The sequence below is a fragment of the Antechinus flavipes genome, chromosome 1, assembly GCF_016432865.1.
Source record: "Antechinus flavipes isolate AdamAnt ecotype Samford, QLD, Australia chromosome 1, AdamAnt_v2, whole genome shotgun sequence".
In the NCBI taxonomy this organism is placed as follows: domain Eukaryota; kingdom Metazoa; phylum Chordata; class Mammalia; order Dasyuromorphia; family Dasyuridae; genus Antechinus; species Antechinus flavipes.
Window position 1 is genome coordinate 685,171,933 of NC_067398.1, and position 15,655 is coordinate 685,187,587.

At 41.3% G+C, this 15,655-nt stretch overlaps 1 protein-coding gene across 7 annotated transcripts in view; it reads left to right on the top strand.

Annotated features, from left to right (window-relative positions):
• The first annotated feature begins 1,269 nt into the window (after positions 1-1,269).
• Positions 1,270-15,655, top strand: part of RIMBP2 (RIMS binding protein 2) — a 494,357-nt gene continuing 479,971 nt past the window's right edge. For 2 of the 7 annotated variants that reach the window (XM_051972603.1, XM_051972606.1), the window contains exon 1: positions 1,271-1,779. The gene's annotated coding sequence lies outside the window, so the exon portion shown is untranslated. Of the gene's footprint in view, positions 1,780-15,655 lie in introns of all 7 variants that reach the window. The other 5 variants (XM_051972604.1, XM_051972605.1, XM_051972607.1 and 2 more) reach the window with 5 other exon arrangements.

The window sequence follows — 15,655 nt, forward strand, 5'->3', positions numbered from 1 at the left end:
AACTGAGTCTCAAAGAGGTTAAATTAAAGAATTATAGCACCCTATATCTAGAACTAGAAGCCTGGGAGGTTCTCCCTCTTATATAGGAGGGAATTGAGTCCCAGATAGGTCCAGGGACTTGCCCAATGTCACACAGATAATGACAGTCAGAATTCGAACCCACTTCCCCTGACTTCAAAGCCAGACCATGACAAGGTTTCTTATATAAGCATATAAATATTGGACTGGATAGCCTCTGATGTCCCTTTCACTTCTGATCTTCCGGGATTCTGATGGTTCTAAAAGACAGGGAAGGACCTAAATCTGGATCAAGAAGAAGGCAATGGATTTGGATTGGACAGAACAGAGACTCCATGAGCCCCAGCTCTATTTCAGTCTGTGTACTCTGCTTGCAACACCACGGTTGCCCTGTTTTCCCCCACTTAGTTTCAGAAGACTTATGACAGTTGCTCTCCAGATGGGTTGGAGAAATGAATAGTTTCCTGATTTGACACATCCTCAGGCAGTTTTCCTCAAAAAAGTCTTTGACTATAAGTGGGGCTGGAGAGTTTCATCACTGGAGATAGAGGATTAATAATGACTGAAACGTTCTGATTATAACTAGGAGGCAGGAGCCTCTCATTCTGAGGCTGGAATAAGCCACATGGGGCCACACAGATTATTAGCTATTATAATTGATAATAATCCTAGCGCTTCTATAGCATTTTAAGGTTTTCAAAGTGCTTTTTATATGCTGTCTCTTTTGATCCAACAACCCTGTGAGATGGGAACTATCGTCTCCATTTTATAAAGTAACTGAGGGCAAGAGAGATTTTCCAACCCTAAATCTGAGCTATGACATCAAAACTCTTTATTTTTCTAACTTGGATAGGGATGAAAATGGACTCAGACTCGGATTAATCACTGAGTATTTATGTCACAGATACTGTCAGGTGCTAGGAATATAAGCAAAAAATATGCAATGTTCCTCCTCTCAAAAAGTTTACATTCTATTATCTCTACAAAGAGATAGCAGATTAAAAGGGCTGTTATTGAAGTCAGAAGATCTGGGTGCAAATTCTGCCTTTGATGCTTCTCTGTGCCTCAGTTTCCTCATCTGCAGCCCTTTCCACCTCTAGCTTTATGAGTCTATGATCTCTTATATAAATATATAGTTAGGGAGAGAAGCGCCAGCAGCTGGGTACTCAGGAAAAGCATGACACATTTCTCTGAATGGCTCAGGGAGGAGGGAATTCACTGCCTAGATGGGCACTGGGCAAACACCTTCTCTGTTTGGGAGTTTGATGGGTAAGCTTCAGAGACCAGCCTCTCTCTCCTATGTGGAGGTGGGAAGACTCACGCACTCTCCAAGAAAACTCCTGTCCTGTCCCTGATATTTCTCCTGGCCCAGGAGCTCCATTCTCTCCCCCACTTTGCCGGCTCTTATGTCTTCCAGGGCATCTGGACTCTCCCCAGGGAAGCTGGGCAATCTGTAGCTAGTGATGCCGGAGGGGCGATCGGGATTCCTGCTGGCACTCCTGTGGGTGAGAGACTTGTGTGTTTTTCCACTTGTCAATGAGAACGAAAGGGATAATTTTTCCCACCTCTGCCTGAGACATCGCTGCTGTTCGGCAGGAGGCTATGGAAACAGAGCATCTTGTTCTTTCTGAGTAGCACTGCCTCCGTTAGGACTTCGGATGGGCCAGATCATTTGGCTTGTGGACCTAAGGGGATACCTCAAAGACTGGTCGCTGTTCTCCTGTTCAAGGATACTGGAGCATCCAAAGAAACCCAGGAGAGGTGTGTGTGTCTGTGCATGTGTCTGTGTGCTGGGGGAAACTGGAGGGAGGTACCAGGATCCAGGATCCCAGCAAAGCAGACCGTGGAGTGTCTCTCCTTACACAGCCTCGGGCTCCTCTGAAGGAACTTGGGTTCTGAGAAAGCAAGTTCTCTAAAAGCCAGGATACCTTGAGACTTTTTGGACTCTCGGTTCCCAGAGGAAGAAGGGCAGGGCTGGCACCTGGGAACTGGGATTGGAGCAGGGGGAAACCAGCTTGGGCAGCTGCTCTCTGAATGGGGCAGGGGCCCTGGTGTTCAAGGCAGAAAAAGAAGGTAGGTGACCCGGTGGTGTCCCTAGCTGCTGTCTGCCCTTGGAGGCTTTTCTTTTGTCCAGATTTGACCCCACATGACTAGAAGTCAAAGTAAAACAGGATGGTTCAGATGCTTGAAACATCAAGTTTGGCTCAGTGGGGATTCTGGAAATGTTTAGTTATTTGATAATTAAAATCAAAGGATTTCAAGGATCCCTATGAAACAAAATGCTTAATTTGTTATCTAACTATAAATTTTTGTATATACGGAGAGAAGGCACTAGATGGGATGGTGTGCTAGATAGAATACTGAACTTGGAGAAAAGAAAACCCGAGTGCGAATTCTATTTCTCATCCTTATTGCCTCAGTGACCTTGGGCAGGACAGCTAAGCTCTCAGAGCCTCCCTTTGCAGATCTATAAAATGAAATGACCTCTAAGGTCTTGTCTGGCCCTTTATGATGTATTTGTCATATTCCTGGAAGGGTGCTTGACTTAGAGAAAAAAGTCCTGGGTTCAAATCACCCCTTTGACAATCTTAAAATATGGAACTATTGATAAATCACTTCCAGTGCCTGTTTTCTGAGTTCTATAATAGAGATAATTTTGCCTGGAGTGCCTAAGAGGACTTTGAGAAGATAATTGATGTAAAAAATGCTAAAAAGAAAAAAAATCAGATATTATTATTATAACATAATCCAGTAAGGACTGTTGTTTTTCTTTTTGTATTATCAGCATCTTAGCATGGTGCCTTGAACACAGTGGGTGCTTAATTAGTACTTGTTGAAATGAATTTAGCCTGGAAAATAGGTTCTACAATATCTCTCCTAGCTCTAAAATCAAGTTACCTTCGTCATTTATTTATTTACAAAGTCAAAGAGTTAAATTGAAAATGAAAACGAACTATCTTCTAATCTCATACTTTTATTTATTTTTGCTTATTCAGTCATCCACTCATTCATGGCATTCATTCATTCATTTCTTTTTTGTTCATACCTGTACTTCATTAGTGTCGGGCACTTCTAATTCAGATTAACCCCTAGACTGCAGCTGCTGGTTTTATGGAATTGCTTGGGGGAGTTTGCCCAATATCATCTATCAGGATTATTAGAAGTGGAATTTGATTCGATGCTATCTAGACTTTGAGATTGATTCTCTCTTCACTAATAAATGTCATCCTGATTCTCTTAGTCTTTCAGCTTATCTGTAAGATCTTACACAGGAGCAATAAGGTTTGATAGGGTAAGGGACTTGTTCACAGTCCTACAGCTAAAGGCTGTCAGAGGGAGGATTTGAATGAAGGGTCTTCATCACTTCACTCTAGCCACGCTGCTGCAGTTGGAGGCAAGGAGTGAATTATCGAACGAAAAGAACCCTTTTAGAAAGGTATGTTAATCGAGGTGCCTAATTTTGCATTATGCAGAAATCACAACAGCTGTAAAATCCTTGCTCTTGCCATCAAAGTCCTTGCAACTAGCAAGTGCTTCAGTATCAGAAATGGATTTGTAGAAGTGGAAATGAGACTGAGGAAGAGAATTACCATCCACTTTATTGCTGCATTGTGAGACCTTTCCACAGAACTTGTGGCTGGATCCTCTTATAGATGCTCTCCCAGAGCAGGGGCTAACTATTTTATTTGTGTTCCTAGCACTTGTAAAGTACTTAACTCAGTGCCTGCAAAAGAATAAATAAAAATATACAATATTATATATAATATAGTAAACTATATAAATAAAAATATAAATAGATTAATTGTGTGTGTGTATATATGTGTATATATATGGAGAGAAGGCACTAGATGGGCTGGTGTGCTAGATAGAATACTGAACTTGGAGAAAAGAAAACCCGAGTGCGAATTCTATTTCTCATCCTTATTGCCTCAGTGACCTTGGGCAGGACAGCTAAGCTCTCAGAGCCTCCCTTTGCAGATCTATAAAATGAGATGACCTCTAAGGTCTTGTCCGGCCCTTTATGATGTATTTGTCATATTCCTGGAAGGGTGCTTGACTTAGAGAAAAAAGTCCTGGGTTCAAATCACCCCTTTGACAATCTTAAAATATGGAACTATTGATAAATCACTCCCAGTGCCTGTTTTCTGAGATCTATAATAGAGATAATTTTGCCTGGAGTGCCTAAGAGGACTTTGAGAAGATAATTGATGTAAAAAATGCTAAAAAGAAAAAAAATCAGATATTATTATTATAACATAATCCAGTAAGGACTGTTGTTTTTCTTTTTGTATTATCAGCATCTTAGCATGGTGCCTTGAACACAGTGGGTGCTTAATTAGTACTTGTTGAAATGAATTTAGCCTGGAAAATAGGTTCTACAATATCTCTCCTAGCTCTAAAATCAAGTTACCTTCGTCATTTATTTATTTACAAAGTCAAAGAGTTAAATTGAAAATGAAAACGAACTATCTTCTAATCCCATACTTTTATTTATTTTTGCTTATTCAGTCATCCACTCATTCATGGCATTTATTCATTCATTTCTTTTTTGTTCATACCTGTGCTTCATTAGTGTCGGGCACTTCTAATACAGATTAACCCCTAGACTGCAGCTGCTGGTTTTATGGAATTGCTTGGGGGAGTTTGCCCAATATCATCTATCAGGATTATTAGAAGTGGAATTTGATTCGATGCTATCTAGACTTTGAGATTGATTCTCTCTTCACTAATAAATGTCATCCTGATTCTCTTAGTCTTTCAGCTTATCTGTAAGATCTTACACAGGAGCAATAAGGTTTGATAGGCTAAGGGACTTGTTCACAGTCCTACAGCTAAAGGCTGTCAGAGGGAGGATTTGAATGAAGGGTCTTCATCACTTCACTCTAGCCACGCTGCCACAGTTGGAGGCAAAGAGTGAATTATCGAACGAAAAGAACCCTTTTAGAAAGGTTTGTTAATCGAGGTGCCTAATTTTGCATTATGCAGAAATCACAACAGCTGTAAAATCCTTGCTCTTGCCATCAAAGTCCTTGCAACTAGCAAGTGCTTCAGTATCAGAAATGGATTTGTAGAAGTGGAAATGAGACTGAGGAAGAGAATTACCATCCACTTTATTGCTGCATTGTGAGACCTTTCCACAGAACTTGTGGCTGGACCCTCTTATAGATGCTCTCCCAGAGCAGGGGCTAACTATTTTATTTGTGTTCCTAGCACTTGTAAAGTACTTAACTCAGTGCCTGCAAAAGAATAAATAAAAATATACAATATTATATATAATATAGTAAACTAAATAAATAAAAATATAAATAGATTAATTGTGTGTGTGTATATATGTGTATATATATGGAGAGAGAGACAGGAAGAATTATCATTACCACATATATATATACACATGCACACACATATATGTATGAATATGTATATACACATATATATGCTTATCCCTTTCCTTTCATTTCCCTTTCCCCTTTCCCCTTTCCTCCTACAGCCTCCTAAATCTGTAATTCAGAACCACAGGACTTAATACTAGTATTATGTAGCTATTTGGAATTTGCAAAACACTTTACACATAGGAATGAAGAAGGGAAGGAAGTATTTACATAAGTATTCAATACTACTATGTGATATAGTGGATAGAACACTGGACATGGAGACAGGAAGAAATGAGTTCAAATCTGTCTTCAGATTCTTCCTAGGTGTGTGACCCCAGGCAGGTCACTTAACCTTTTTTTTGCCTCAGTTTCCCCATCTGTACAATGAACTGAAGAAGGAAAATGACAAACCACTCTAGTATCTTTGCCAAATAAATCCCAAATGGGGTCACAAAGAGTCTAACATGACTGAATAATAACAACTACCAAAATGAGCTGAGCACTTTTTTACAAATATTATCTCACCTGATCTTTACGACAACCCTGTGAGCTAGGTAGTGTATTATCCCCATTTTACAGTTAAAAAAACAGAGGCAAAGGTTAACCACCTTGCCCAGCTAGGAAGTTTCTAGGGCTGAATTTGAACTGAGGCCCTTCTAATTTCAGGCCCATCATTTTTTTATCTACTGCACAAATATTCTCATTTTTTTTTACCCTGACAACTTTGGGAATTGGGTACTCTTATTGTCCCCATTTTACAGATGGGCAAATTGGGGCAGAGAGACATTAAGTGACTTGTCCCTCCAAGGACGTGGCTGGGGCTGGATTTGAACTCCGATTTTCCGGACCGCAGGTCCACTTCGCTGCCTCTCAGTCTGAGGCTTGGAGGAGACCTAGGCAGGGCCACGCTGCCGGTGCTTTAGCTCCAAGGATGCTTCTTCCTGAGTGGGCCGTCTGGGCTGCCTGTGGTGGGAGATCTGAAGCAGCAGCCAGCTTCCTCCTGAGGGCTGTGACTCACTCTTCTTGCCATAGCATCCTCTTCAGTGGTCAGAGTATTTGACTTTGGCAGATGGGAGCTGAAAGGCTGACTATGAGCGGGCTATTTTGGGCGCCCATTTACTGAAGTGGTAACGATAACTCTAAATATGTTTTCCCTACAGGAAAAGAAGTCACCATGGAAGTTTGCTGCTCCATGTGATGGTGACGACCGTAGAATTAGCAACTGAGTTAGGAAGTCTGATTTCATCCCCTGGCTCTTTCTCTTCTTTGTGACTTTGGCTAAATCACTTGATTTATCTGTTAAGAAACAAGAGGCAGTGAGGCGATAGAGTAGGTAGAACACCAGCTTGGGCAAGTTGTTTGCCTCAGTTTCCTCATCTGTAAAATAAGCTGGAGAAGGAAATGGAGAACACTCCAGTATCTTTGCCAAGAAACCCCCCAATGGGGGTACTGAGTCAGAAATGTCTGAACGACAGTCACCGTGGTGTAGTGAATAAAGCTCTAAATTGTGGGTTGATTTCTTTGGCAATAAGGATGGATTTATTAGTTACTCTTTAAGCCTTGAAGAAGCATGACTAGGAATTTAGTTTTAATACAGGTCAAAAGCTATTACTATCGTTGTGGGGGTTGAATGTGTATGGGGACAACGATGGTACATTGGACAACTTGGAGGTATGGTGTAGGGCACCCTCTGACCATAGATCTTGTTTCATTCCATCCTTCATGAATCACAAACTCCAAGCTTTTCCTATCTCCCCATCCAATTCTTAAAGGAATGAACACTAGTGGAAGACCATTGTATTATGGGGTTTATTAGTTTTGAGACAGTGGAGAGGAAGAGGCCCCCTTAAATGTTGATACCCTGGAGAAAAAAACCCAACTGCCCTGTCCTAGTTAGAGCCACAAACTCAATCAGACCAGAAGTTCCATTTAGAACATGGGTTTCTTTCTGAGTTTCCTTGGATCTGGGTCTTTCTGATAGGTATAGGAGTTGTAGCCATGGCCAGCGGACCGAGGAAAGGGGATGTATCGGTGTAGGTCCTATCTTGGTATACAACCTTGTACCCGTGTTTCCTGAGAAAATTGAATACAGGAAACAAACAAACCAAACACCCTGGAGGATTCCCTGGCTTCCTGGGCCTGCATTAGCAAAGTATCAGTCCTTGGCGAGATCGATAATTGCCAATTGGCTGGAGACTCTCAGAGAGCTGTTTGGTAGATAGAACCACAAAGTACCGTGGTTGTGGTCAATGGGCCCATTTTCTGGGTGGTTAATTGATGCCACAGGGTCACATTTAGAATGCTGGGAACCACTCTCAATTTCATTTAAAAATCATCCATTTATTCATTTTAAGTGGCTGGAAATTTTCTCTTATAATCAGAGACAATTAGCAAATAAGTAAACAATCTCATTTTTGACATTTTACCGAAATCTGGGGCCTTCCCAGCGTGTTTATGATCAGACATTGTCCACATAAGTTAAAAGTGACCCCAGGTCCTCTTTCATTCATTTTTGGGGAAAGACTGGATGAAGACTTGGCAATGTTGGGAAGGGGAATTCTTGTTCAGGTGCCCACTGGGCTAGATGGCCACCAAGGTCCTTCCCGAGCCTAAAATTCTGTGGATTCTGTGTGGCAGAGACTTGTTCCAAAGTTGATACTTGTTGCCTCTGTAGGATTGTAAGGGAGGAAACATGAAGTGACATGAAGGAGATGGTTCCAGGAAGGAGAGGTAAGAAGAGGGGAGGCAGGGAAAGGAAAGAAAGGGCCGCTTTAGGCAACGCAGTCCTGTGGATTATAGAACATGGTGGGATAGACCTGGAACACTAGCTAGGTTGCAAAAGCAAAGATCAAAATTCAGTGCCCCATTTTAAATACTAAAGGGGAAAAATGGGTAATGGGAAAGGGTAGGTAGTAAGCTGAAGAGAAAAAAGCAGTAATTATGTTTCTTTTTAATGTCTTATTGATGACTCTTGTTTTTATAAAAATTGCAGTCCCACCCTCTCCTTCCCTAGAAGCAAACCCTCTCTGTAATCATGAAAAAGTAGGGAAGCAAAAACAACTGGCTATGATCCCTAAAAGCTGCAAAATGGTTCAGTGGATAGAGTGCTAAGTCTGGAGTCAAGAAAATTCTCAGTTATTAGCTCTGCGACACTAGCCAAATCACTTTACCTCTTATCTGCCTCAATTTACTCATCTGTAAAATGGAGATATTAATAGCAAGATGGGCTCAAAAGAGATAACATTTGTAAAGTGCTAAGCACAGTGCTTGGCACACAGTAGGAGCTTAATAAATGCTTATTTCCTTACTTCTTGATAAAGTTTATAACATTCTACCTGAGTGGTCTCCCTCCCACTCTTCTGAACAGGAATGAAAAATGTTTTATTGTCTGATACTTACTGTCTATGTGATTTTGAGCAGGTCACCTCCCTGTGCCTCAGTTTCTCATTTCTCTCTTTGTTTCTCATTTTCTCCTCTTCTCCTTTTTTGCCTCTCTCTTCCCCCTTTAATCTGTCTCTCCCATCTCCCTTCTTTCTATTTCTTTGTCTCTCTTCTTTTTCCCCTTGCCTCTTTTCTCCTTGTCTCTCCATTTCTCTTTCTCTCTCCTTCTAACCCTGATCTTTTTTTTCCTATTTTATTTCTCTAGCTTTCTCTGTTTTCCTTTCCCCCGGCCTCTTTCCTCCTTCTCTCCCTCTTTCTGTTTCTGCTATCTCCTCCTCTCTGTCTCTAGCTTTCTCCACCTTTCTTTCTCTTCCATGTCTCTTTGACTTCCTCTCCCTTTCTCTCCTGTTTCTCTCCTTCTATCTTTACCTCTTTTCCCTGTTCCCCTGTTTCTCTTTTTGTATCTTTTTTTCTCCCCCTTCCCTTCATTATCTCTTCCCTCTTTTCTCTTCTGTTTATCTTTCCCTCTCCCTATCTTTCTTCTTAAATCTTTTTCTAGATATCTTTTTTCTTTTTCTTTTCCATGCTACTTCCATTAATTCAGCTGAAGTATATTAATTAAGCCCCTACTATGTGTAAAGTACAATTAAAAAAAAACTATGTTGACAGTGCTTTCAAGTTTGCTGAGTATTATATATATGCACACATATATGTAGTGTGTATATATATGCATGTATACACATGTACAACATATATGTATGTGTACACACACTCTCCCTTCTTCCTTCTCTCTGTCTCTGTCTCTTTCTCTCTCTCTCTGTGTCTCTCTCTGTCTCTGTATCATTGTGTCTCTGTCTCTCTCTCTGCCTCTGTCTCTCTCTGTCTCTCTCTCTTTCTCTCTCTGTCTCTCTGTCTGTCTCTTTGAATGTCTCTCGATCTCTGTCTCTGTCTCCTTCTTTCTCTCTCTCTCTCATTTGAACCAAGGGAGGCTTGAGTCAAATGACCTGCCCAGTTTCACGGCCAGCAAGCACTTGATGTGGGATTTTAACCCCGGGTTGTCCTGAGCGCAAAGCCAGTCCTCTGTGGAGCTTACAAAGGAAAACTGGTGGGAGGGGAAGGAGCTGTATTTACAAATAACCCAGAGGGGGACCTAAGAGGGACCCTGAGATCAGACCACGGAGAGGGACTGTGGCAATGTTGAGAAGACATGGGGGTCAGGGAAGGCTTTACAGAGGTGGGGACGCCTGGATTTCATTCCCCTTTTCCCTCAGGGCTTAAATACAAACTGCCCCTCTAGCATTTAAACCTCTTATAACCTGTTGTTCAGTCGTGTCCAACTTTTCATGACCCATTTTGGGGTTTTCTTGGCAGAGACACTGGAGGGGTTTGCCGTTGCCTTCTCCAGCTCATTTTACAGATGAGGAAACTGAGGCAAAAAGGGGTAAGTGAATTAACCAGGGTCATAGTAAATGAGTTGGATTTGAACTCAGGAACCCTTGACTCCGGACCTGGTGCTCTGTACCTTATGGTGCTCCCCAGGAGGCTTCTCATCAGCTACCTGTGACCTAGGACATCCCAGTCCCCTTGGAGCAGCCGGAGCAGCTTTGTTGCACCCCACAGCCCACTTCTTACCTCTGCATCTTTGCCCTGGCTGTGCCCCATGCCCGGAATGCCTTCTTTTCCTCACTTCTGCATCTAATTCTCAATTTCTTTTAAAACTCAGCTGAAAACCTACATCTTACAGTCTGTCCCGATCTCTCTCCCCCCAGTTGCTAGAGCCATAGGCACCCGGATAGCACATTGGTAGAGCACTGGGCAAGGAGTCAAGGAGACTTCAGTTCAAATCCTCCCTCAGATACCGATTAGCTGCATTATCCTGCACAAGTACTTAACCTCAGTTGCTCCACTTTTATGGTAAAACGATCATAATAACATGTATCTCACAAGTTATGAGAATCAAATAAGATGACCTTTCAGCAGCTGGCAAACAGTAGGCGCTTAATTAGTGCTCGTTCACCTCATTTCCTTCCCCCCTCCCCACATTATTGCCCTTGGAGCAGCTTCCCCCTAGATGTTCCCCTCCAGCTCCTCAGGAGCCAGCTGATTCATTGCTTGGGTAACTTTCCCTCAGGTCAAAGGTAGGGGGAGGGGAGAACAATGTGCATCTTTGTGCTGTTCCCGGTTTCCTAGCAGTCCTGGGCAAACGGGGGTGACTGATCACGACTGCCTGAGCTCGGGGGAGTTCCATCTGCAGGCAAACGCCCCATTCCAGGGGATGTGTCAGCTTGGGTGGGGGAAGCAGACTGCGGCGAAGGGGTGCAGACACTTGTCTCTGACTCCCTTTCTCCCACATCCCCAGGCAGGGGCCCCTGGAGAAGGGGCTGGGCCAGCCCCAGCTGCGGGGGCCGCATTCGGCCTGGGGCAAATAGAAGGGGCGCCCCTGCTCTCCCGAATTTTAAGACAAATTCAGCTGAGGCATACTCTAGGGAAAATTGTTAGGGTGCTGCTACAGGTTATGCTGGAGACAAGAAGGCCGGGCCCGGGAAGAAGGGATGGAAAGAAGTATGTGATCTTTAATTTTGTGGTCATTATTTTTGTGCCTCTGAATTCTGACACCCTGGAACAAAGCTCTAGTTGCCCCATCCTAGGTTTAGGCTGAGCTGGTAAGGATCAGTGGGAACTATCTACTGCTTGGAAATAGCTCTTGGGGAGAGGGAGGGAGTGCTCCTGTGGCCTGGCATCCTGCAAACAGACCCGGTGGGTTCTAGTCTGGGGAGTGCATGTGCAGCAAGGCTGAAGATCCCTCCAAAGAACAGAATCCCCCAAGAGTGGGCTTCCCACCACTAACCCCCATGCTGCCCTCTCTACCATCACAAGGATTAAGTCCAAATGAACACTTTGCAGACTTCTTGTTCTACTTTAAAATTTCCCCTGATTTTTCAACTGAGATGACTTTTCTCACTCTGACACAGTGTAGGGCTTCTTAAATTTTTCCCACTTACAACCTTTTTGCCCGAGAAATTTTCACGCAATTCCAGATATATAAACTCCTTGTTCTACTTTAAAAGAAATCTTTCCCCTGATTTTTTGACTGAGATGACTTTTCTCATTCTGACATAGTGTAGTGTTTATTTAAACTTTTCCCATTTGGAACCCCTTTTTGCCCAAGAAATATTTATGCAACTCCAGGTATAAAGGTACTGATTTACTGATTTTTAGTAATATAATATTTTAATATATTATTTAAATAATTTATATATATAAACATATATATATATATAATTTAAATAATATATTTAGTAATATAATAATTTAGTATATAGGTACTAATCCTGATAATTTATTATAATTTCACAACCCCTCATGAATTCACTTATTATGAGACCCCTCATGAGGTCACAACCCACAGTTTAAAAAGCTTTGGCAAAGTGGATGATGTTCTGTGCTCTGAGTCAGGAACCTTTGGATTCAAATTTGAACCTTTGGTACTAGCTGCCTTGCACTTGAGCCTCATCTGTAAAATGGGGACAAGGATACATCTTTTATTTCACTCACAGGTTGTTATGAGGGTCATAGATTTGGAAATGGGAGGAACTTTAAAGGTGTGGGAGGAAAATCTGCTTATTTTTTTTTTAACTGATGAGACACAAAGAGACTTGGAAGTATCTTGCCCAGGATCACACAGCTGGTGTCTAATGTGAAATTCAAACCTGGGTTTTCCTGAATACAAGTACAGTACTCTGAGGCAGCAAACTCTCACTAAAATGAGAGAAGGTCTGTAAAGTGCTTTGCAAATCTTAAAATTCACTATTCAGGTGTCCTAAAAGTCTTCATGTGATTTTAAACCTCAAGATTTTGGGGACAGCCTAAATCCATGACAACTCTTATTACCTATTAACAATTCTCTAGGATGTTCTCACTGTCAGCGATCTGTGTCAATGTTTCCAGAACAAAGAGAACTAGGCTTGGAGTCAAGGAATCTTGGAATGCAATCCTGGATCCAATATTTATTAGCTGTGTGACTTTTGGTAAAGTGTTGTGTCTCTCTGTGCCTTAATTTTCTCATCCATAAAATGGGGATGATAATACTTACAGTGCCTATTTCTCCCAGATTGCTATTAGGAGAGCACTTGGCAAAATTTAAGAGATGCAAATTATTATTGAGGTTGCCCAGTCTTCTACCTGCAACTTGCAGAAAAAATATTTTCCTATTAGTTAGGGCAAGTGTTCTCAGAGGAGAAAAAAATTCCTTGTGGGTTCCATGCAGGAAGGGCTTCAAGTATAGGACTAATATTAAATAATAAAGCTGATGTTTTCATAGAACTTTAAGATTTTCAACAATAATGCATTTTACCTACCAGGATTCCCTTTGCCTTTTGTAATAAGCATAAATTTTTTCTAAAAGTCAAGAAAACCCCCAAGATCTCATTGATATCTGTTGAAATGGTTTTCTGGTTACCTAATACTTCAACCACGGGCAATCAGGGCCCTTCCAACTTGATGACTATAGGAGTCACTATATCCTGTCCTGCTGACTAGAACGGTTTTATATGGAGATAAGGGAAACTGAGAAGTTATTGGGTGACAGTAGGGGTTTTTCATTTATTTATTTATTTTTTTGGTCTTGGATCATTGTATGACTGGGAATAATTTAGTCATTCATAGTTGGTCATCATACAATTTTGCTGTTCCTGTATACAGTGTTTTCCTGCTTCTGTTCATTCCACTTTGCACCGAATCATGTAAGTCTTTCTAAGTTTTTCAGAGCGCATCCTACTTGTCATTTCTCATAGTACAATAGTATTCCAGCAATCATATAACACAATTTGTTCATTAATTCTCTAACAATGGGCATTCCTCAATTTCCAATTCTTTGTACCACTAAAAGAGCTGCTATAGATATTTTTGTACATAAAAGTCTTTTTCTTTTTCTTTTTTTTAAATCTCTTTGGGATACCAGCTGTATCTTGTGAGATCTGAGGCCAGATTTGAACTCAGGAAGAGGCATGGATACAGGTATATGGAGATGTGTGTATATTATACAGTATGTGTATATGTAGGATCTGGCCCTCTCCCAGTAGAGAAAAAAGGATGATGTCCTAGGAACTGCCCTCTCCAGCCTCCATAGTTTCCAGGCTGAATCCTGAGGCTGGGGTACTTTTCAGGGGCATCTTCCCCTGATGTAGACATGGGATAGGGAACATGGTCACACTGAAGGCTTTGTTCCCTAGGAGGAGCTTTCCCCAGTTCCTTCAGGTACTGAGATGCGATGAGCCGAGGATGGAGAATTTCACATGTGGTACTTATTGACACTGAGGACCGTAGGGGACCAAAAAGGGGCGTTTGGCGACTACCTCTTGACCTCATCCAGGCAGTAAAGCCGGCCTTCATGCAGAGTGATTTCACTGATGTGGACAGTCCCTCCAGGGGCAGAGATCCCAACCCATCCATGCTTTCTTATTCCGTGTGGCTCAGAGACCATCTGCTGGTGAAATCTCACTTTCCCACCATGAGCTTCTTGTCCTGTCATTCTCCTCTCTGAAAGCATCCTTTGCTTTATGTCTCTTACTTGGTAATATTTCAAAGCCCATGGCCTCCAATCCTGCTCTTCTCCATTGCTGTTGGAATGAACTTTTGACTTGAATTATTCAGAAATTATGGCATTCCCTGATCCAAATATTCAAATATGACTCCTATACTTGATACTGGAAGGCTTTTGGACTCAACTGTAAAATGGAATGAATCACATTTGCATTATGTATCCCTGCAGGATTGTGGGAGGAAAGACCTTTGCAAATCAATCAATCCACAAGTAGTTATTAAGCACTGACTAGGTACCAGACACTATGTTGAGTACTGGGGATAGAAAGTTAAAAAGAAAATAGTCCCCACTTCAAGAATCATACAATTAAAAAATAAAATGTTACTTTTTTAATTAAAGCTCTTTATTTTTCAAAACATATGCATGGATAATTCTGCAACATTAGCCCATGCAAAACCTTGTGTTCCAATTTCCCTGTCCCCCTGTTCTCCCACCCCGCTTCTCTAGATTGTAAGTAGTCCAATATATGTTGAACTTGGTAGAAATATATGTTAAATCCAATATATGCATACATATTTATGCAATTATCTTGCTGCACATGAAAAATCAAATCAAGCCAGAAAAAGAGATGAAAAAAATAAAATGAAAGCAAACAACAACAAAAAGAGTAAGAATGCTATATTGTGAACCACACTCAGTTCCCCTAGTCCTCTCTCTAGGTGCAGATGGCTCTTTTGATCACACTGGAACTTATTTGAATTATCTCATTGTTGAAGAGAGCCATGTCCATCATAATAAATCATCATATAATACTGCTGTTGCCAAGGAGCTCCTAGTTCTGCTCATAAAATGTTACTTTAAAAAATAATATTTATTTTTTCTCCTTCCCATCTCCTCCTCCATTGAAAACAACAAACAAGAAAGAAAAGAAAAAAAGAAAGAGAAAGACAGATAGATACCCAGACAAACTCCTATAAGGAACAAGCTTGGATTCAATTGGGGAATGGCTGAACAAGTTGTAGTATATGAAGGTAATGGAATATAATTGTTTTATAAAAATGATGAACAAGTTGATTTTAGAAAGGCCTGGAAAGGTTTAGACAAAATGATGCTGAGTGAAACCAGCAGAACCTGGAGAACATTGTACACAATAACTGCAAGAATGTTCAATGATCACCTATGAAAGACTTGTTTCTTCTTAGTGGTTCAGTGATCCAAAGTAATCTCAATAGACTTTGGGCAGAAAACACCATCTGTATCCAGAAAAAGAACTATGGAGATTGAATGTAAATCAACACATGCTATGTTTACCTCTTTTTTCTGTTTTTTTTCTCTCCCATGG